The sequence below is a fragment of the Crocodylus siamensis genome, chromosome 4 (assembly GCF_052110815.1).
Source record: "Crocodylus siamensis isolate JL-2025a chromosome 4, ASM5211081v1, whole genome shotgun sequence".
Lineage (NCBI taxonomy): Eukaryota > Metazoa > Chordata > Crocodylia > Crocodylidae > Crocodylus > Crocodylus siamensis.
This window is the reverse complement of record NC_143398.1, coordinates 159,014,138-159,037,533: the sequence shown is the minus strand read 5'-3', so window position 1 is coordinate 159,037,533 and position 23,396 is coordinate 159,014,138. Positions and strand designations below refer to the sequence as shown.

At 50.8% G+C, this 23,396-nt stretch overlaps 1 protein-coding gene across 3 annotated transcripts in view; it reads left to right on the top strand.

The window, feature by feature from the left end:
- The first annotated feature begins 1,497 nt into the window (after positions 1 to 1,497).
- Positions 1,498 to 23,396, top strand: part of PPP1R1B (protein phosphatase 1 regulatory inhibitor subunit 1B) — a 56,083-nt gene continuing 34,184 nt past the window's right edge. Inside the window, exons 1-4 of one of the 3 annotated variants that reach the window (XM_090044525.1) lie at positions 1,498 to 1,643; positions 3,112 to 3,150; positions 4,418 to 4,563; positions 5,288 to 5,401. The gene's annotated coding sequence lies outside the window, so the exon portion shown is untranslated. Of the gene's footprint in view, positions 1,644 to 3,111; positions 3,269 to 4,417; positions 4,564 to 5,287; positions 5,402 to 23,396 lie in introns of all 3 variants that reach the window. The other 2 variants (XM_090044526.1, XM_090044527.1) reach the window with 2 other exon arrangements.

Here is a 23,396-nt window from a genome sequence, read left to right as displayed (position 1 = left end):
CCTCACAAGCCTCAGGTGAGGCAGGCAGGGCTACTATCCTCCATACACCATTGAGGAGCTAAGGCAGAGAGGAATTGAGTCACTGACCCAAGTTCATACAAGGGAGTCAATGGCAGAGCAAGGAACTACACCCCAAGTCCCAGTCAATACCTCAGCCCTGATTCAGGCTTCCTCTTAGCTGCATATACTCAGTGGGACCTCCTAGTCCCATGGCCATCCTGCAGCACAAGTGCCACATGTGATACAGGCAGGCTCTCTGTGTGTGGCACATGACAGGTCAGGGACCAGACAGGCAGCACAGCAGCACATAGGGCAAGGAGCAGAAGGGCAGAGCAGGAATCAGGCAGGGAGCTCAGGGGAGGAAGCAGAAGGCAGAGCAGCAGATTGGGCAGTGAAAGGGGATTGGAGTACAAGGTTCATAGATTTCATAGACATTAGGGCTGGAAGGGACCTCGTAAGATCATCAAGTCCAGCCCCCCGCCCAAAGGGCAGGAAGTCAGCTGGGGTCCTAGGATCCCAACAAGATAAGCATCCAATTTTTTCTTGAAGGTGTTCAATGTAGGTGCTTGAACCACCTCTGATGGCAGGCTGTTCCAGACCTTGGAGGCTTGGACAGTAAAGAAACTTTTCCTTGTGTCCAACCTGAAATGGTCTTGCAATAATTTATAACCATTCGACCTGAATGAATCTGATATCTTTTATTAGACCAACTTAAATAGTTGGAAAAAAAATGTTTAGCAAGCTTTTGGGTTTAAAAACCCTTTGTCAGGCTGAAGAAGCCTCTGCAGTTGGTGTGTGCTTTGTGTGCAGTTGGTGTGTGCTCCAGTCCCAATCCTGGATGGACTGGGATTGGAGTGGCACTCAGGGAGGGCACAGGGCTAATTTGCAGCACATGTCAAAAGGATTGCCCCCTACTGCTCTGGTCCATTGTGGTACTTACCCTCTTCTGTGATCGACAGAAGCAAAATGGAGCCAGCTAGGCTTTGTGGTCACACCTGAAGCCACCAGCCCTAAGGAGTAGCTGGGAAGGCCTGCCTCTGTGTCATCTCTGGAGATGAGTTCTAGACCCACAGCCTCTGCTTGGCTTCAGGCCCAGTGACCCCTGCAGGACATTATGCTTTAAGCCCAGAAATGTCCCAGCCCCAAACCTAAAATTCAGCTATAAAGCTGCAAGGAGAAAGAAATGTATTTGGGTTTCCTGGTTAGTTCCAGATCCAGAAAACTCTCTTCCTTTTACCCAATGTATTTTTGATTGTTGGGGAATGAAATCCATAACAACAACAATAATAAACAGCACAGAGAAGAGTGCATGCGAGAGCCTGAGCATGCTGGAAAAACCATCTAGATTAATCTGTTTGTATCCTCAATCCCAGAGTGCCCCTCTCCTGAGCTGAGGGGTAGTGGATTTGGCAGCTGTTAGCTATTTATTAACCAGTCATGGTTAAATTGGTTTATAAATTAACAGATGTTTTAACTTTATTCTTTCTTCTGGGAATGGAGGCAGCAAACTGATCTGTGATTGCAGCTCAGCGCTGACGTTTGCCTTGGCAAGGGCAAGGGGGTAAGGAGCCCTCCCCACCTCTCCACTGGCCACCAAGCCCTCTGCCGAGTGCTCCTCTGGAGAAGATGTCTGTTGTTTGCAGGTACTTAGCTACTCCCCCTGTGCTAGGCAGGAAGAGCACCTGCCAGTTTGCAGTGTGTTTACTTCCCGCTATACCCCCACGTGGCAGGGCAAGGCCCCCACTCCCACAGCATAGAGGGAGAACAGGAAACAGGTAGGCTTTGTCTATGCAGGGAAGCTGACCAGCTTAGTGAGAATGGAAGTGCGCTGTTGTGATCCTCTGGTGTGGGGACTCCAGTGGGGAACCAAGGGACTCTACTCTGCAAAGAGAGGAAGGCATCACTGGCTTCCCACATCTAGACAAGCCCAGAGTGATGGGCCCGCGTGTCACTGGGGAAATCTATGGCAGAGAAGGGATGGGAGGCAGATCACCCAGGTGACTGCTTTGACCTGCCTTGCCTGGCTATAGGTCCTAACTGTCCTGGGCATTGATGAATGGGAAAGGGAAGCAGCATTTCACACTGGCTTCATACTGCTGTAGAAGGTGGTAGGAGGTGAGTGAGCCCCTCCCCTCTGATTTTAGTAGCCCAGCCTTTGTTTTCACAGAGAAGGGTTTCTACCAGATCTGGCCACACCAGTGTCACTTCTCCGTGGGTGTCCCTTATTTGCTGCTTGTTTTAAGCAGGACTGGTTGCTTGGAAAGGGATTTAAACTCAGCTAAAGAGCCACACTTATCCTGGGACAGGAGTGTGTGCACAGCAGGAGTTATACCTGGCTAACTGTAACTTCCCGCTTTCATCAGCCTACACCATTGGCAATGCGTAGGGGGTGCACGCGGGTGCATGTGCACCCCCTGAGACTGGCGGTGCACACCCTGAAAAAAGCACTACTGACACTGCCCACAGCACCTGTGGCCAGTCGCTGCTCGCTCCCCCACCCCCCCAACACTGCCAGCGGCATCTGCGGGTGGTCGCCAATCGCCGGTAGCATCTGCAGGCAGTCGCCGACCGCTGGTTAGCGCTTGCCACCCTTCCCCCTTGGCTGCTGATACCGTTGTGGCCGCCTGCGGGAGCTTCCCACTCACCGCCCCCACACCCCCACCACCGTCACTGCCTGCAGGCAGTCACTGGGTCCCCCCAGCCTCAGGGAACACATGTCATTTATGGGCTATACCTTCCCATGTAGAAAAGACTCCAATTTCTTTTTTCTGTGCATGCCATGTTAGCACCATTAGGTGTGCAAACGTGATTCACAAGAAAAACCCAGAGGTTTCCAATAAGAATCCATAGTGCCAAAACCGTTGTGTGCTGTTGTGGGCTTTCTGAGTTCTTTGCAACAGAAGAATTGCTCGAGTATTTTTCAGCAAAGAATTAGTGAAGGCTAAGAGCTGGCATTTCCCAAGGGGTGCCTTGAGTTTAACGAGGAATGCTTTGAGTTTAAAAAGGTTGAGAACCACTGATCTAAGCAAGGGTCCTGGGCTTCCTCCTCACATGGAAATGGCATCTGCGTAAAGGGTTCTGGGCCTTGCATAATCTTATCCCTTCTGGCAGGGTCGTTCCCTGTGAGGGTCTTCTCCAGAAGTTAAACCGGTAAGTAAGAAGGCTGCCAGGAACTTCTCAGATCACCCCCCACCACCCCCCGCCCCATGCCACCCAACTCTGCTTCAAAAGCCAGGCCAGAAGATTTTTCTTCAGTCCTCTGTAAAAGGTACCGTGCGCAGCCGCTTCATTTTTTTATTAGAATCATTTTTGTGATGAAAACCTGGGGGGAGGGGGGAGTTATTAACATTTGTAACCATTTGCCTACCAGTCAGAAATGTGGTGTCCCATTTTGCTACTGGAAGAAAAAGGGAAGGAAAGGAAAGCTGATCTGGGAATCAAACGATAAAAAACAGTTTTAAAAAACCAAACATGTTCAGTAAAAAACATGCTCATGGAAGGCTCAAAGAAAGTCATGCCTTTTAACCTCTGCCCCTCACCCCAGGAAATACGCGTAGAAAAGGTTTCTGGTATTCTTTTTTCTATTAGCCTATTTCAGCAAGTTCTGCTAGTATCCGTGTGGGCATTAGTCTCAGACCTCAGAGTCCCCTGGCCCAAGATTTTGGGGTGCTTGGTGCTGTGCAAATGTAGAACAACAACAAAAGGCTCTTCTATGGGACAGAGTTGCTCCCTGCTCCCCCCATTCCCCCTCCCTCCTGAGATCCTGTTGTTCAGTGTCATATAGACCCAGTGAACAAATTTCCAGAGGAAGATATCCCCTGAGTCTTCTGAGTCTGTGGGTTCCTCAGACCCAGATCCAGTCCTTCGAACCACACCTTGGGCTGTGGTAGGGTCTAACCTCCCTTAAGGTCTAAGGGCACAGCCGGCAGTTAGCGGCAGAGGTAGGGCCGCAGGGGTGGGGACGCTTGGAGCGTGAGCGCTGTGGACGAGTTCCTGTCAGGGGAGGAGACTGCTTTTATGGTGGACGAAGTAAGCAACATCATTAAAGAGAAAAAAATATTTTATAAAAAAAATTTGGGGATGGTCCTGCTTGGAGCAGGGGGTTGGACTAGATGACCTCCTGAGGTCCCTTCCAACCCTAGTTTTCTCTGATTCTCACCCATCTGAGATGTCTAGTTGGGGCAAATGCACTTTGAGGCATTGACCTCAAAGTGCAGTTGCCTGTGTTGAGGACTGTGGTCTGCTCGACATAGTGAGGATTGATTTTTTTTTTTTATTTTTTTATTTTTTTCATATTTTGATTTCTGCTTATTGAGTGCTCGGCACTTCAGAAATTCTAAGCCCAGTTGTGGGTATTGGGTAGTAGAAATTTGGGCTCAGTATCCTAGCTCTCACAAACTTTCCCTTCCTATCACAGAACCAGTCCAGTTTTTCAGTGGTGTATAAGTTCACCAGCTCCTGCTCCCCACCTTCTCCTCCATGGTACATCCCGCAGTACTGTGCATTGCACTTTTTTCCATGGCAACCATTTGTGAAGTCACCAGAGAAGCTATATGACATCAGGTAAGGAAGGACAATAAAAGTAAGAAAACCAGAAACCACAGTCTTTTGTTGCTGTTGTTCTTAATTTGCCCAGTGGGATGCAGGATTCTTCTTTTTCTGTCCCAGATGGTGTTGTGTAGTGTTGCTGAATGGCTGTTAAAGAGCTGCTGCACCCCACCCCAGAGACAGCTGCATTTCAATAGTGGAAGAAGTGATAACATTATGGAAGTGACAGCGATGTTCTTTTTTTAGTTCTTGTCACAAAGCTTCAAACTGTCCCATAATCCAGAAATGACATTTTCAACAAAACAGGCATTTTTAACATTGAGAATGAACAAAATTCCCAATATTGTCTGATTTTGAAGCAAAATGATTTTTCTTTAAAAAAAAATAAAGTTTTCAAACTTATGGAAACTTTTGCTGAAACATGAGTCATTTTTTCCCTGGGGATAAAATGTAAAATTATTGAGGGAAGGGGGGACGTGTGTGTGTGTGTATGTGGGGGGGCGGGGGATGAAGGGTTTCTTACTGGAGGAAAGTCAAACCAGAAAAGCAAAACAATACCAATTATGTTGTGAGTTTTGCATTCCATTAATGCTTTCCCATCTAATAGTTTGGTTCATAACCAAAATGCTATGGGAACAAAATGTCAAAGATTTCATTTTGCTGTAGAGGTGTCTCGACACTGAACTTCGGCTCTGTCTAAAATAAGAAACATTGATACACATCTGAATTGGGATTTCAGATTCCTCTGGCTACAACCTCACAGCTACGATGGTCACAGGTGCTGAACTGGAAAGTTGTGCACTGTCTCTCCCTCCGCTGTTTGTGTCCTTTTTGCTGGGCCTAGGCAACTGAGGTATGTTTACCTTGGGGTGGAGACAAAACCCAGAACACTTCAAATGGAACCTTTGGAAAATGAAGAACGATTAGCAAAAGGGGTTTTAGATGGAAGCAAGCAACTAGAGGAGTTTTCAGAATCTTTCCTCTGATACGATCCAGAATGGAAAGGATCTCTAAGTTAGCATATAAGCTCTTCAGGGGAAGCTATCTAAATGTACAGCAACTAGTACCACGTTGCCTTGATGCTCCTGACTGAGGCCTGTAGATACTGCTGTATTATACAAAACATAAAGGTGACCAGCCCTAGCCTTGGAGTGGAGTCAGTGATGTTCCACCAGGGATGAGTTTCATCTCTTGGTCCCCACCCGCTCCCCCATGCAGTGTCCTGTCTGTCTGTAGAGGACCATGCAGTAACCAGCTGTTTGTCTGTAGAGTTAGGCCAAGCCCTGCTCAGTGCTCTGCTCTGACTAACACTGGCCAGTGAAACTGTGATGGAGCAGGCATAGGAGTCGGTAGATTTGTTGCTATTGCAGAACCTACCTGTGGATCTTGGTGCCTCAGGAATGTCATTCAGCCCAAAATCTTCTGCAGGGCTCAGCAGGAGAGAGGAGCTGTCGGTAAGGAAAAGCTTGTCTGCAGCTCCAATACATTGGGTAAAAGGACTTTAAAAGGTTCAAAATCTCCTCCTAATCACTCACCCACTAACCCTCTGCAAGAGATTTCTACCAAGGGAGAGCTATGCCCACCAGAGGGCGCCTGCATTGTTCAGAAGCGCCTGAGGTTTAGGCCTGATGGACCCTGTCACCCTTTTGTTCTGGCCACCTAGAGCATGACCTATTCTGTGGCCATGGCCAGGGAACCCCATGGGGAAGGCACAAAGCTGGCTGCCTGGGCTTGTGCAGTGGGTGCACCCAATCCAGGTACACATCAACTGCTTGGACAGTGACTTCTCAACTTAATGTGACCCTCCCCGAGGCGGTAGGCTTGTTTATTCTCATTTAGAGGTGGAGAAACTGAGGCACAGGATGTAAGGGGACTCGCCCTGGGGTACTCAGTGGGTTGGCAACACAGCTTGGCAGAGAGCCCAGGAGTCCCAGCTGAACTGAACTGTGGGAACAAAACTTCCCAGCCCTGTTCTGAGTCCGTATTCTGAATTTGTCCCCTCCTAGAGCTGGGCACAGAACCCAGGAGTCCTGGCTCCCAGCCCTCCCTGCTACAGCCCACTCCCCTGCAGAGCTAAGGATAGAAAAAATGGTGGGGGTCCTTCTTCCCGCCCCCCCCCGCCCCCTGTAGCCCCTACATCCCACTCCCCTCCTAGGGCTGGGAATAGAATCCAGGAGTCCTAGTTCCCTGCTCTCCCCTTCCACCTGCAAGATCCTACCTGCCTACAGTGCTCGGGATATGGCTTTGGGGTCCTTCCTGAGGGCCACCACCCCACTGTATCCCCTTGACCCCACTCTCCTGCAAAGCAGACAATGGAACCCAGGTGTCCTGCCCCCAATGTCTCAGTGCATTCCCCCAAGGTGCTGCACCACCATTAGAAAGGAGCTGGGGCAGGGGCAGGGGGTGGGATTTAATTCTTCCTGGGATATTTCTAGCTGAGGCCCACTGAGCTGGTGAGCAACGCTGTCCCCAGGGCCTGATCCTGGTATTGTGATTTCCTCTTTGTCTGCAGTCAGGCTCCCCCACTTCCCCCCACTGCACACTCCTCCCCCCAACCAGGCTCCCACTCTCCCCTGGGTGCTTTGCTCTGAGCTCTGCTGACGAGGAAGAGTCTGTGTGGGGTGGCAGGAGGAGGTCACAGCCACAGCTGACACCCAGCCCAGTTCTTGGCTCCTGTTCAACCTCATCTTGCTGCTGCTGCTGCCACCATGGTAGCACTGCAGCCTTGGTACAGAAGGTTCCCTGGGCAGGTTGCTTTCTACCCATCAACCTAAGCCCCCACAGGCCCAGTGTCCCCCACCACAGGCCCAGTGTCCTCTTTGCTGCTCTCTCCTGAGTGGGCAGCCACAGGGGGAGAGGGTAGGAGAAGGAATCCATCTATCATCCAAGGGTTGAATTTCTGGCAGAGCCTGCTCAGCCCTTGGCTCTGCTGTGGTGTTTTGTGTGTGTATGCGCACGCAAGTGTAGGGGCAGAGGGTTCCCCCTGTTGTGGGGTTTGGAGGAGCTGGTCGATCTGTAGCACCCTCAAACTGAGGGTCTCACAGCTGTTTGTCAATCTCAGGGAACTGATCCTCAAACACTGTCCTACTTCCAAAGGGCTGTTTCCCTCATTGTATAGAGAGTGCCTGGAAGCAAAGTCATATGGCACGCCTGCAGCAGAACTGGGGAAAAGTACCCAGATAGCCAGGTTCAAACTAGGAATTGCTGCTCTCCTCCCAGAGCCAGGAACAGAACCCAGGAGCCCTGCCAGTCCTGCTCTGCTCTGACTGCTAGACCATGTTTCCCAAGCATTTCCAGCCTGACCAGTGCTTGCCAGCCCACCTCATCCCATCACAAAGAACCTTGAGGCTTTATATACCTTTGAGGGTATCCCAGTGTCCACATCAGTGTTCAGAGATGGGGCATTTTCCGAACACCCTTCTCTCCACTGTGGTGGACACTGCATTCACACCAGCCTGCCTTTGCTATCAGGAGAGAATGAGTCACTGGGCCTGTATCTCTGTGTGGCAGGCAGAGGGCCCCACTGGCATGCCAAATCTCTTCTCCAGGGAGAGGTGAGGGTGCCCTACACACTGTTGCACCCTCCTGGCTACCTTGATGCTTGGCAAAGGGGGAGGGGGCACTGCTCTGGCTGGAGAGATGCAGCCTTGCAGATGCACTGGGCATGGTCTGCTCACCTCCCTGGCGTTTTATGGCAGGCGTGGCTGCAGGGAGTGGGGAGCTGGGAGGGCGAGGGCAGGGACAACAGAGCCAGTATAGGCTCTGGTCAGAGGAGAGGCTGAGAAAGGACCTTGATTGCCCGGGGAAGCTTGGCAGAGCTGGGCAGCTACAATTTGCCAAATTTGCTCTGATCCAGTCTGTCTCTGATCTGGATCCCCAGCGCCAAGGTCATTGATCTCGTGCCCAGTCCTTAACGCGCTATGCATGGGCTGTGCCAGCCCAGCAGCTCCTGGCTGCTACAGAGCAGGGAGCAGGCCTGCGAACTCTGGCCAAGGGCTGACACCTGCTGGCTCCTGGTGGTACTGCAGCGCCTGGACCTGTGCCCTGGCGAGGCATTCCAGTACCCCATCCACACATCCCTATGGAGCAGGTCACTCCATGGTTACTCTCCACTCCCTGATTCATAGATGCTGGGGTCAGAAGGGACCTCAACAGATCATCAAGTCCAAACCCCTGCTTGGGCAGGAAAGAGTGCTGGGGTCAGATGGCCCCAGCCAGATGCCTAACCAGCCTTCTCTTAAAGACCCCCAAGATAGGGGGGAGCACTACCTCCCTTCGAAGCCCATTCCAAATGTTGGCCACCCTTACTGTGAAGAAGTTTTTCCTGATGTCTAGCCTAATTCTGCTTCTGTCAGTTAGTGACCATTGTTCCTTGTTACCCCAAGAGGAGCCCTGGTGAACAGAGCATCTCTGATCCCTTGCTGCATCCCCCTAATGAATTTGTAGGCAGCCACAGGATCACTTCTCAGCCTTCTCTTGCAGAGGCTGAAGAGGTCCAGGTCCCTCAGTCTCTCCTCATAGGGCTTGTCCTGTAAGCCCCTAACCATACAAGTGGTCCTCCTCTGGACCCCCTCGAGTCTATCAACATGCTTCTTGAAGTACAGTGCCCAAAACTGGACACAGTACTCGAACTGCAGTCTGGCCAATGCTGCATAGAGGGGAAGTATCACCTCCTTGGATCTATTTGTCATGCATCTGCTGATGCATGTTAAAAGTGCAGTTAGCTTTGCTGATGAGTTCGTCACACTGACGACTCATGTTGATTTTGGAGTCCACTATGACTCCGAGATCCCTTTCCACTTCTGTGCTGCCGATAGGGTCACTTCCCAGACAGTAGGTGTGCTGGATATTTTTGCACCCTAGGTGCAGCACTCTGCACTTGTTCTTGTTGTACTGCATACTATTGTGTACTGCTTACTTTTCTAACCTGTCCAGGTCTGCTTGTAATCATTCCTCACCCTCCAGAGTGTGTACTTCACCCCACAATTTCATATCATCCGCAAACTTGGACTGAGTACACTTCACACCCACATCCAAGTCCTTGATGAAGATATTAAACAGTACAGGTCCAAGGACTGAACCCTGTGGAACCCCACTACCCACATCTTTCCAGGTCCATACAGACCCGTCTACTATCACTCTCTGGGTGTGACTGCTAAGCCAATTTGCTACCCACCGGACCATGTAATCATCTATATCACAGCCTCTTAATTTATTTATGAGAATAGGATGAGATACTGTATTGAAGGCCTTGCTAAAGTCCAAGAAAACAACATCTATCTTTACTCCTGTGTCTAAGCATTTTGTGACCCTGACATAAAAAGAAACTAGATTGGTCAGGCATGATGTACCTGCTATGAATGCATGCTGGTTTCCCTGCTGCATTAGTTTTCCCACTGGGCTACCACAGATATGATCCTTCATAATCTTTTCAAAGACCTTTCCAAGGATGGAGGTGAGACTGACCGGCCTATAATTACTCGGATCCTCCTTCCTCCCCTTCTTGAAAATAGGGACCACATTGGCCCTTTTCCAGTCATCCAAGACCTGACCCAAGCACTGTGAGTGCTCAAACAGCTGTGCCAGTGGTTCTGCTATGACACTGGCCAATTCCTTCAGTACTCTCGGGTGCAGCTCATCTGGGCCTGCTAACTTGAACACATCCAGGCCATCCAAGTGACTGCACAAAGTCAGCATCAACAGTTGACGGGCTGGCGTCCCTCTGATGCCCATGTAAGAACCCGTTAGGTGACGTATCTTGAGCCCTGTTCAGGAACACTGAGGGAAAAAACTCATTGAATAGCTCAGCCTTGTCCCCCCTGTCTGTCCCTAATTGCTTCTTCTTGTCCAGTAGGGGTCCTATGCTGCCCTGCGCCTTCCTTTTACTCCCTACATTCATTATGATTCATTCTGGCTCCTGGGCCATGTGCTGCCTGTGGGATGAGACTTTGGGAAATGTTGCTGTCCTCAAGTCAATACTGGGCAGGGAGAGCCAGGTTAGGGCTTACCTGCAGCTTGCACCTTGCATAGTGTGGTTGTCCTTGGGGCAACTATACTCCAATCAGGGGTGTCAAACTTAGGGGCACTGGGCTGGATCCAGTCTGCAGAGCCAGGTCATCCAGCCCACAGGTGTTGCCCCACCCCTGGCTGGGATGGGGGATCTTCCCACAGTGACAACAAAGTACCTGGGAGGCTGCCCCAGCAGCACCATGGGAACAAGCCCAGCACTGCAGCTTCCTAGCCAAGCACCTGTTATGCAAGCTTCTTTCCACCAGCCCCTGTCTGGATTGGGTGCCGTGTGCACTGGATCAAATGTCTGGGGTCCATGGGCTCAGTCTAGCGTGCAGGGTCAGATAAGACCAGAGCAGCATGGAGAGGGGAAGCTGAGGTGTAGAGGGGGGAGAGAATGCATGAAGTTTGGCTGTGGGAAGCTGTGGTGGCCTAAAAGGACTGAGTTTATGGAGGAAGGGTTGATCAAGGGCTGGCAAATGCATTAGATGTGGCCTACAGCTGGGGACTGGGAGCACATGGGCATCTACCCTCTTCCTTATCTTCATCCTCTACACCAATGGGGGCCAAGTTTTTTGGCAAGCATGTCACAAAGGAGCCCTGTGTGCTCCTGGTGTGTTACTTTGATCCCCTTTCCTTGCCTGATCTGCTGCTCTGCTTTGTGGTTCCTGTCCCATATGCTGCTCTGCTCTCTGCACCCTGCCTGATCTGCTGCTCTTTCTACTCCCTGCACTATCTGCCACTGTGCTCCCTGTCCCATCCTTTGTTTGCTGCATGGCACACACAGAGGCTGCCCACATCACTTGTGGCATGCATGCTGCAGGTTGACCACCCCTGCTCTATAGCATCTGCTACTTGTCATTACTGAAGCCAGAACACTGAGCTAAAGGGGTTATTGAATGCATTTTAAAAGCTCTTGCAGCAGTTGGGCACTGATATCCCTTGTCCCCTTGCTTTACCTGTGGCAGATTAGGCTGCTTTTAGTGTCTTTGGGCAACATGCCTTATTGTTGTGTGACAGGGTTGTTTGCATAGTTTTAGGAGCAGGCTAGACAAGGACTTGTCTGGGATAGTTTGGATAGAGACGATCCTGCCTCGAACAGTGAGTTGAGCTAGATGACCCCCTGAGGGCCCTGCCAGCCTGACTTTTCTATGATTCTATTACCTTTGCTCTCACAAGGCCTATTCTTAAGTGACTTGACCAAGGTCTCATAGCAGGTCAGGTGAAGAGAGGGGGGATGGGGGTGGAGGAAGGGACCCAGTTCTCTCAAGTCCTCAACCTCAGCCCATACCTCACAGTGCCCCTCTGCAGGGTTCCCTGGCCTCTGTGCCTGGCTCACTGACGACTACAAATGTGCTTTGTCACTCTGTGCCTCTGCTTCCCCATCTGAGGAAAACATACGAACATAAAAACTGACATTACTGGGTCAGGCTACAGGTCCATCTTGCCCAGTCTCTTATGTCACACAGTGCCAGAGAGTGGATGCTGACAGGGAGAAGGAGTTGGGTATGACCGGGGTCTTTTTTCATTGTCCCCCTTTTACTTGCAGCCTCCAGCATTCCCTTTACCAGGGGACATAGTTCTTCACCTCTTGATTTTTTGTGGGGGGTTTTCTGGGGGGGGGCGTTGGGAGGGAGATATATATATATAGTTATATCTATACAACATCTAGCATAAACTGTCCATTGTACACCTTAAACCATATTAAGAAACCATGCACTGTTACAATAAATGCACCTGCTCTCCTGTGCTCCCATGCACCCACCCCATCCCCTGCCTTTCCCTTACCCAATCACAGTTCTTTAGCCCCAGTCCCGATTTGGGGTATACATTCTCAGTTCATTCACTGTCCTTGTCATTGTCGATGTTGCTGTCACTTCCGCTGCTGCTTCTCTTTGTTCTTCCTGTCCTCTTCCCCTCCAGGAGGGTCTTTGAACAGCTTGTGCCAAGTGTCCCTTTTCCAAGTGGAATTGGCTGCGTCTTCTCCATCCACTCCCACCGATTTCTAATAGTAGGACTGAAGTTCACACAGAAACTTATCTTATCTCAGACCCTTATCTTGCTGGGGTAAGATGACCCTAGCTGACTTCCTGCCTCTGGGGTGGGGAGCTGGACTCGATGATCCTCCGAGGTCCCTTCCAGCCCTAATGTCTATAAATCTATGAATCTATGAAACATTTTAACACAGTCTGTTTCCTCGAGCTCCGTGTGTCTGTACATCAGAAGGTTCCTGCATTGTCACAGGGCACTCCTGATGCAGGACACAAACTTCACCTCTTGATGTATTTCAACCTTAGCAAAACAGAGCTGGGATGGCCCTCAGGAAGTCTTCATGTCCAACCACCTGCTCCAGGCAGGATCTGAGAGACATAGTTAGCTGTGTTAGTCTGAATTCAAGTAGATGGCAAGGTATATTTGCCTAACACTACTCTGTCTGTTTGTCTGTCTGTCTGTCTGTCTCTCTATATGTATACCTCAGTTAGTCAATAAATGCAAGTCTACCCTGCCCTCTATTCAATTAGCACAGCCAAGCATATGTCTGACCTGCCTTTAACAACTTCCAAGGGAGAGGGACAGATCCCACTCAATAGCATCTCCCAGTCTGACACTGAGTCACTGATGACCGCTCTGAGCACAATGATCCAACCAGTTATGCACCCACCTTACTGCAATTTCCCTCATCTGAAGATTGTAGGAAGCAGTGTCAGAAGCTTCTTTTCACCATATCCACAGCTCACACCCCCACATCTATCCTCAAAGCTGATCACTCTGTCATTGTGGCTGAAGGTTCTTCCTACAGGAGCTGCTTTATCCGGAAACAAGCTACCGGGCTCACTAGAGGTGAGGGGACTGGTGGGAGAACACCTTGACTTCTGTTAAGATAAGATGACATAATGGTGCCTTTCTGGCCTTAAGCTCCCTAAGCTGATGTAAAATGCCCTCTGGGTAGGTCTGCATAGCAAGTACAGAGCTACAGGTCAGCAGAGATATCTAGGCTGGCTTTGAACTACTCTATATACTTTGGCATGTCATACACAAGAAAATATGGTAGCCCAGGGACCAGTACCTGCAGCATGAAGCTCAGCCTGGGGCAACTGTGGACCTTTCTGAGACTATGATGAATATTAGCAACACCAAGCCCTTTTCTACCAGCACCCCACACCCTTCCCCTGCTACTTTGCAGGAATTGAACCCGGCCCCTCTGTACCTTGAGCTAACCTGATTCAAGAGAGGTAGGTAGCCATGTTAGTCTGAAGTCAGTCAGAAGTAAGGTAGCGGTACACTTTTATAGACTAACTAAATAAGATATATATATATATATATATATAAAGAGAGAGAGCAAGAGAGAGCAAGCTTTTATAGGCTCAAGTTCAGTTCATCAGCTGCAGTGAAAGGATGTGCAGAAAGCAAAGTGTAAGAAGAGAGAAATTAGAATACAAAAGAACGGGTGGAAGGGAGAAAGCGAGATAGGGGGCATGGGGGTAGGGGGCAATTCTAGGAGAGACAAACATTAAATCCATAGGAAAAAAGGGGTCACAAAAGCTAATCCAAGTAATGAAATAAGAATCTGTAGTCCCCGTTTAAACCATACTTAACACAGTCCACTTGTAGATGATTTCTTGTTCTGTTATTTTATGCTCAAACGGATTTAAAAAAAATTCTGCCTGAGAACAGCAGTCCTGAGGTCATCAATGTGGGCACTAGGGATGTTGAAGTGTTCTGCCACTGGCTCTTGTCCCTTTCTGCAGCTGACGTCAGATCAGTTCAATCATTCTTTCATGTACAGATCACCCAGTTTGTCTGCTGTATACAGCAGACAGGCAGTGTAAGCAGGTGATGCCATATATGACGCTGGCAGAGCTGCAGGTGAATAAACCTTAGATGTTGTACTCCTTGTTATTAGGTCCAGTGGTGATGTAGTCTGTGTTGATTGGGAGACACAGCAGGCATTTGTGCCCATTGCAAGGCCTGGTGCCCCTGCGAGGATGGGAGTTTGTTAGTCTGAGAGATGCCCTTTGAGGTTGGGAGGGCTGCTTGTAAGTCAAAACAGGTTTGTCCCCAAAGGTGTCCTTAAGACTGACACCCTTTGCCAGGAGGGGTTGGAAGTCTTTAATGATGTATCTTAGGTGTTCCAGCAGGGGGCTGTAGGTAACAACCAGGCAGATTCTGCTGTCCTTGTCCTGGGGTTGGTATTGGAGCAGGTCAGAGCGAGGTCTGAGCCTAGCTTTGTTGATTTGAGTGGTTACAGTTTGAGGGTTGTATTGTAATTGTAAGAACTCCTACTCCAGGTCCTGAAGGTATTAATCCTCTGGCTGTAATGTGGAGGTTGGCAGATATAACCTGACCCACCAGCTCATCCCAGCCTATTTGTACTCCTGCCACTAGAAGGAGTGCATGAGCCACACTCAGCAGGTGTGGGCTCCAGGAGGCTCACCGCGCTTTTCCCTGTGCTCTCCCAGGAACGAGTTAACCCCCCTCCCTGCACCCCACCCACGCGCCACTTCAATCCATTCCCCACCCACCCCTGTTCTCATGCCGTGCTGCCTCCCCCGCATCAGCCAGGAAGATTAGCCCCACCAGGAGCGCAGGTTCCTTAATTAGCATGCAGGCCCCTCTCCTCCAAGGTAGCAGCATGGGGGGTGGGGGAGCGTGTGCGCAGCACAGGCTGAGCTAGCGCTGCCTTGAAACCCACTGGAGAGGGCTGGCTGCCTAACCCCTCTGTGCTCGGGCCACAGGTGCCAGCTACAGACCCAGGCCCAGAGCCTGGAACAGGAGTCAAGGGTGCAGGTGGGCTGGCAGGTGCATAGCCAGGAGACACAATCCAGCCACTTGCCAGTGCAGTGCTGTCCATAGGTCCCTTCCTGACCCCTGCAAATGCTTGTCCTCCAGGCCATGAAGCATGAGGCTTCCCCATGAGGTCTTCTTGTGAGGAGCAGAGGTGGCTTGTGCTGCACCAATTAGGTCTTAAAGCAGCAAGTGGAAGTAAAGGTTTGGCCAGAGCTGTTTGGGTATCCAGGAAGGAGTCTGCTCTTTGCAAGCATCCATGAGAGTTGCCTCCAGCCATCTGGGGCCCAGGTCAGTCACTGTGTGCAGCTGCAGGAGCTAGGCCAAGGGGAGATGCTAGGGATGGACCCCAGGAGTCCTACCTCCTGACCCCGGCTCCAGCCACAGAATACCGCTCCACTTCCAGAGCTGGGGACAGAACCCCGGGGTCCTGGCTCCCAGTCTCCTGATCTGACCAATATGCTGTACACTTCTCAGCTCAGAAGAGAAGCCAGGAACCCTAGCTCCCAGCCTCTGCTTTAACCACAAGGCCCCACTCTTCCAGAGCTGGAATTTGAACCTGTGTGCACTGCCCTGCAGCAGCTACTAGGGGACACTGTTTTTCTTGTTGCCTTTTCCCATACAAACACAGGGGGTGGCTGTGCAGCACTAGGACAGAGAGTAGTGAAGACAAGATGATACCCACCTTGCTACCCCTGTCTTGAACACTCTGCTGCTAAGCAGAGTGGCAGCCCAAGTCTTCTCACCTTTCATACTATGGTGAGCTGATCTGGGTTATGGACACAGCTGCTTTGGCTGCACAGACATGACTTAGATGGAGCCCCACAGTGTTCACAGCCCTTATTCCCTCAAGGAAAAGCTGCCATGACCTAGTGTTTCCAGTGTTATGGGCACTGTTGCCCTATGCCCTGAAGACCTGGAGTGGGGGTTTCCCATCTCTTCCCTGCTCAGGCTCCTCTGTGAGCTCCCAGAGGCAGAGTTAGCCTGTTGCTTACCCAGTTGTCTGTGATAGAGGACCCTCAGGGGGCTACTCTAACTTGGGCTCCAGTTCCCAATTCTCTGGTGAAGCAGAGGCTAGCCCTAGTGTAGTGCTACATCTGCTGCACAGGGGAAGGGGAGTGCAAAACCCTTATTACATCAGCTTTCCAGCAGCCAAGGAGCCGGGTGGCTTGTCAGGGGCACCACTTTAAAGCCCCTTTATGCTGCTTGGAGGACCCTTGGTGTATCATGACAGCTCTGAGCTTTTGTTTTTGACTAGGGAAAAATACTAGAGCAATTCTTCTGTTGCAAAGAACTCAGAAAGCCCATAGCAGAGTAGAGTGTTTTTCACACTATGGATTCCTACTGAAAATTTTTGGGTTTATCCTGTGAATCAGCTGTAGATGTTTGCACGCCTAATATTGCATAGTACCCTGTGGCACCCTTAAAAGGATCTCATGGCACCCTGATTGAGAATAACTGATCTAGTCTGACACAACACAACACAGGCCACAGCAGCTTACCCTTTATTTCCTGTATCCAGGACAGTGAACCAGCTTAAGCACATCTTTTACAGGACCCCAGCATTGGTTTCCAGCTGGAATGCAATGGAGAGCCCATTGTGTCCCTGGCCTAAACTGTTATGATAGTTAATTATCCTGGCTTTTAACAACGGCATCTGATTATTAGGCTGAATTTCTAGAGCTTCAGCTCTGGTTGTTGGAACTTGCTCTGTCTTTGTCCCCCAGATATAGAGACCTCTGCTCTGGTTACATCTGGATAGACTGCATCACCTCTCCACCAGCTTTCGGATAATTACATGGATTGCACATCTCCAGCCTAGCCTCTCTCTTTCTAAGGGAAGGTGGGGGGCTTCTGAGCCTCACATAATAGTTTCAAAGTTGGTAGGGTCAGAAGGGACCTGAGCAGATCAACAAGTCTGACCCCCTGCCATGGCAGGAAAAAGTACTAGGGTCAAACAACCCCAGCAAGGTGATTGTCCAGCCTTGTCTTAAAGACCCCCAGGGTAGGAGCCAGCACCACTTTGCTTGGAAGTTGGTTCCAGATCCCAGCTGCCCTGACAGTGACGTAGCGCCTCCTGATGTCTAATCTGAATCTAACCTCTGCCAGCTTGTGACCGTTATTCCTGGTCACTCCTGGCAGTGCTCGGGGGAACAGTGACTCCCCCAATGCCTGCTGGTCCCCCCTGACTAGTTTGTAACAGGCCACTAGACCCCCCCTCAGCCTTCTCTTGTGGAGGCTGAACAGGTTCAGGTCCCGTAGCCTCTCCTCATAGGGCCTGCCCTGCTGTCCCCTGATCATGCGAGTGGCCCTCCTCTGGACCCTTTCCATATTGTACACATCCCTCCTGAAGTGCAGCACCCAGCACTGGATGCAGTACTCTAGCTGCAGCCTGACTGTGTCGCATAGAGGGGGAGGATCACCTCCCTGGACCTGCTTGAGATGCGTCTGTGGATGCATGACAAGGTGCGATTGGCCTTCCTGACTGCATCCTCACACTGCCGGCCCACGTTCATCTTGGCATCAGTGATGACTCCAAGATCCTTTTCTGCCTGACAAGAAAGGAGTTCCTCAGCCTGTAGGTATGGTGCCGGTTGTTCCTCCCCAGGTGCATCACTTTGCACTTGTCAGTGTTGAATCCCATCCTGTTCTCATCCGCCCACCCCTGTAACCTGCCTAGGTCTGATTGTAGCCTATTCCTTCCTTCTAGCATGCCTACATCCCCCTACATCTTAGTGTCATCAGCAAATTTGAACAGGGTGCTTTTTACCCCCTCGTCCAAGTCACTGAAGATGTTGAGCCCAAGGACCGAGCCCTGGGGGACCCCACTCCCCACATCCCTCCAGGTCAAAAATGACCCATCCACCACCACCCTCTGGGTGCGGCCCTCCAGCCAGCTGGTGACCCAATTGACTGTGTGGGTGTCGACACCACAGTCCCCCAGTTTTTTAACAAGAACAGGATGAGAGACAATGTTGAAGGCCTTCTGAAAGTCCAGGAAGACTATGTCCACTGCTACCCCTGCATCTAAGGATTTGGTGACCTGGTCATAGAAGGCCACCAGGTTGGTCTGACAGGGCCTGCCTCTAATGAACCTGTGTTGGTTGCCCCTAAGCATAATCTCCCCTGCTGGCCCCTCGTGGATATGTGCCAGAATAATTCTCTCAAAAAACTTACCCAGGATTGAGGTAAGACTAACTGGCCTATAGCTTCCCGGGTCCTCCCTCCTCCATTTTTTGAAGATGGGAACCACATTGGCCCTCTTCCAGTCCTCTGGTACCACACCAGAGCACCACGAGTGCTCGTAAAGCCGTGCCAGGGGACCTGCAATGACCTCAGCTAATTCCCTCAGCACTCGGGGGTGGAGATCGTCTGGACCAGCTGATTTAAATACGTCCAGTCCCCCCAGAAGTTCCCTGACTAGGTCCTCCCTGACCCTTGGCCTGGGTGCACCTCCCCTGGGGCCTGAGGGGGGCCCGGTGCGGGGGGCTGATCTGGTCCCTGCTCAGGAAAATGAAGGCAAAGAAGTCGTTAAATAGGCTAGCTTTGTCGTCTGGTGTGACGACCAGATTCCTAGTGTGTCTTGCAGGGCCCCATGTTACCCAGTACCTTCTTTTTGCCCCCTATTTATTTAAAAAAGGACTTCTTGTTCTCCTTGATCCGGGTAGCTAGTTCAACTTTGTCCAACGTTGATCCTTTTTAAGTCAGCAACAACCTTATTGAATCTTGGACCCCAGAACAGAAACTCACTAGAGGTTCATCTCCTACCAACACCACAGAGTCCTAAGTAGGAGAGACGTCTTGGTTGCCTGAGGCTGGAAGCCAGGCTCTGACCCCTCCATGCTCCCTTCTGCCTAGCTGGAGTGCTAGTGTGTCATCACAGCATCTGGACTGGAGCCAGCATCACAGTAGCTGATAGAGGACCAAGACCTTTTTGTGTTCCTTGTTGCTTGTGTATCGGGAGACAACTGTCCCACTGAGACTGGACCCCAAAAAGCAGGAAAATAATCCTCCAAGATGGCTTTTGCTTGGATTTCTATTGAAATAATTTCCATACCAGGTAATGATTGAGAATGTGCATGCTGGAGCTGGGGCTCTTTGTCACGCTGTAGTGGCTGGATCACCTGTAGAAATTTAGGGGTCCATTGGCTCATGTACTTGCGCAGCAGAAATGCTTGCTGGGTTCACACTCTGTCACAGGTGCTGTTGTAAGCTGTTCTTAAAGCAAGATCCTAGATCTTTTCCCCAGTACCAAGGGGCCCTAACAGGAGCAGGCAATAGTCTTTGACTCCACATCATGCATCTGATGCCCCTGTACCCATGCCCCAGGCATAACGGGAGTAGCATAAAAGAAGCATTGAGCTGTTCTGATCCAGAGACCTTCCATGCACCATTGAGGTTTTTGTGGGGAGGAACAGACTGTGTGGACTAAGATAGCATGGACAGAACGTGGACTCAGCCTTACCGGAATGTGAGACAAGGGTGGCATAGCCAGGGATGCCATTAACATCATGAGGCCTGGCTCATCAGTGACCCTCCATATTGGTCACTGATACCAGTGCGAAGTGGCCCTGATCTGGGTGGCTTCACACCCACCTTGTCCCTGGCTGGAGCTCTCAGGTTAAGGGAGCAGCCTGGGGCAAGGGGCTGTGGTCAGCAGCGAACTTGGTCTACCCTGCTTCCTTCCCAGTGTTCTCCTCCTGTGAGAGTCCCCTCATCCCTCTTGTCTCATCCCTTTCAGTCCTACAGGTCTGTCCTTCCCTTCTAAGCTTCCCTAAAGTCCTTGCCTTCCAAGCTCCACCCCGGGGGGAAATTCACTGTCCTAGCCCCACCTACTTATCTCTAAGCCCCACCCACAACCTGACCTTTTATCCTCTTCTTCTCCCTACTTTCCTGTCCTTTTCTCCCCAGTTCTTTTCCCTCCAGGGTTGGAGGCTCCTCTAAGATAACAGCAACCATGTTATGTGCCATCAAAAAAAAATCAAAGTAATAAAATGTAATTTAATTCCTAAAGGAGGGCGAGGCAGTAAGTGGCAATTATGCTAACTGCTCTGCTATTTTTACTTTCTCTCTCTCTCTGCCAGGGAAATTGCTGCTGTGAGAAGTTGCAGCCTTTTCCATCAGCTAGAAACCAGGGGGACGGATTCTCCCCTACCCCTGCAAGTCCAGGATTCCTATGCTGGATTGAGGGAGCCACACCAGGGTAAAACTGGTGTGAGTAAGCACAGGATCAGACTGTGTGCATATCCGTGTGTGAGGGAGAGCAGGATTTGGCCATGTACATGCATGTTTGCATGCATGAGACTAAGACCATGAGACCATGCATGCATGTGTATGAATGAAAACAGGGTCAGATTGCATATGCACGCATGCGCACGCGTGTGTGGGTGCGTGTGAGAGAGAGAGCTGGATCAGACTATGTGTGTGTGCATGTATCCCCAAAAGCAAAAGCAGACCACACATGCATGTATGTGTGTGAATGATAGCAAAGTCAGACTGTGTGAGTGTGCACGTGCACACATGTATGTGTGCACCTGCATGCTAAAGAGAGAAAACAGAACCAGATCATGTGTATATGTGTGTGTTTTACAGGTATATGTTAGGATTGAAGTCTGCATGTGTGTCTTGGGAGAAATGTGTGTATGTGTGTGTGAGGTAGGGTTCTGTGTTAAGAACAGCGGTGTGAGTATGTTGTGAACATGGTGTGTTACTTGCAGGGCCATTAGTTTCCAGTACAGTGTCAGCCATGCATTGGGGTAGAAGGGCATGATATGGTGCACATAGGTAAGTGAATTTGTAGATGTGCATGTGTGGGTTAGGGGCACATGTGTAGAGTGGATTTCATAGACTTTCACAGATTTCATAGATATTAGGGCTGGAAGGGACCTCGGGAGATCATCGAGTCCAGCCCCCCCGCCCAAAGGGCAGGAACTCAGCTGGGGTCACAGGATCCCAGCAAGATAAGCATCCAATTTACTTTTGAAGGTGTTCAATGTAGGTGCTTGAACCACCTCTGATGCCAGGCTATTCCAGACCTTGGGGGCTTGGACAATAAAGAAATTCTTCTCTATGTCCAGCCTGAAATGGTCTTGCAGGAGTTTTCGACCGTTCAACCTCGTCATCCCTTGGGGTGCTCTGATGAACAAACATTCCCCCAGATCCTGGTGGTCACCTCTGATAAACTTATAGGTGGCCATCAGATCACCCCTGAGCCTGCGCTTTTCCAGGCTAAAGAGCCCCATGGCTCTCAGCCTGTGGTTGTAAGTCTGTTTTCCTGATCTCTGATCATGCGCATGGCTCTTCTCTGGACTCTCTCAAGCTTCTCCACATCCTTTTTGAATTGTGGAGCCCAAAACTGGACGCAGTACTCCAGCTGCAGCCTCACCAAGGCCGAGTACAAGGGGAGAATGACGTCCTGGGATTTGCTTGAGAAGCAACTATGGATGCAAGCCAGTGTTTTGGTTGCTGTACTAGCCGCAGCATCGCATTGCAGGCTCATGTTCATCTTGTGGTCAGTCATGACCCCCAAGTCTCTTTCTTCAGTAGTGCTAGCCAGTGTAGCACTGCTGAGCCTATAAGGAAGCTGCAGGTTTTTCCTCCCAAGGTGGAGAACCTTGCATTTGTCGGTGTTCAACACCATCAGGTTCTCGTCTGCCCATTTGCTGAGCTTGTCCAGGTCAGCCTGGATCACCCTCCTGTCTTCTGGTGTGGTTGCTTTGCCCCAAAGTTTGGTGTCATCGGCGAACTTGGCCAGTCCACTCCTGACTCCAATGTCCACATCGTTAATGAAGATATTGAACAATATGGGTCCAAGGACAAGAGTGTTCAGGGTGGACGGGTGGCATGTGTGTGATGTCTGTGTTAGATGTGTTGGGGGGTGGGTGTGCCTTAAGACATGTCCAGTTTTGCTCCCCTTGGGTTTGCACAAGTGCCAGGGCTAAGACCAGGTCATTAGTTCTGCATCAGGATGCTGGCAATACTGCTCTGACTGCAAGACCCATGTTGACCCTCAGAGTGCTGTGGGATGGAAGATGCTGTACGGTGGAAAGGGATACTGCCAGACACTATGATCTACCATTTAACCCCTCCATGACCTGGTTCCCTGAGGAACCCTGATTTTCACCTCATTCTCCAGGCTCCACGGGAGCTGGTGGAGCCAGGGCTGCTCTCAGCTCTGTTGAGACCCCTACTTCTGACCTCACTCCCCCTGTCCCTCCTCCCCACACCCCAGTTGCTATTCCAGTTCTCATTTCCCCATAGGCAGGCCTGCTGGTGCCCCTTACTTCTGGGTTGTGTCCCAGTCTAGCTCTGGCTCACATACTGCTGGGGGTGCATCCATGTAGCACCATACAGTGCTGTGTAGTGACCCCTGAGCTAGCTCTGGAGCACCTATCCACCTTCTCATGGCATGCCTCTGGCCTGATTAACCCTCCTGAGGTACCTTAGCCTGGGCACAGTGCTGGGCTTTTGCAACTGGACTGCTCTGGGTCTTCAGCCTCACTTGGGCATCTGCAGGGCATGGTATTGTGCCATGTGGATCCCAGCCTACAGCTCTCTGTTAGCCCAACTCTGGGCTCCCTCTCAGCTCTGACAGTACCCCTCGTCCTCAGCCTACAGTCCCTCACTGTCCTGGCATTAGTTCTCCAACAGGTCTGCTAGTGCCCCTCACTCCCAACTTGCAAGCCCCATTGGCATCTGCCCATACAGCTCTGCCAGTGTCCGCCTTGCCTGACTCATGCCCCACCACCCATCTCAGCCCCAGGAACATCCCTGGAGCCTTCCTCTGTTGCATGGAACTGTTCTGTGCCCCCTGCCATGTGTGCACTGGGGCGTGAGCCATGTCCTCCAGGGAGGTGACGCGCTGTGAAGAATGTGCCAGTGAGGTGAGACATTGCAAACCCATGGGTCCTTCCCTGGGCAGGGGTGGGATGGGATGGGATGGGGTGGGAGGGGGACATGACACCTGCCCTGCTCTTTTCGTGCTGAGTGCTTCCTGCGGGGGAGAAGTCTCCCAGGAAAAACTGCTTTAGGACCAAAAAAAGCCTGTGCAAAAT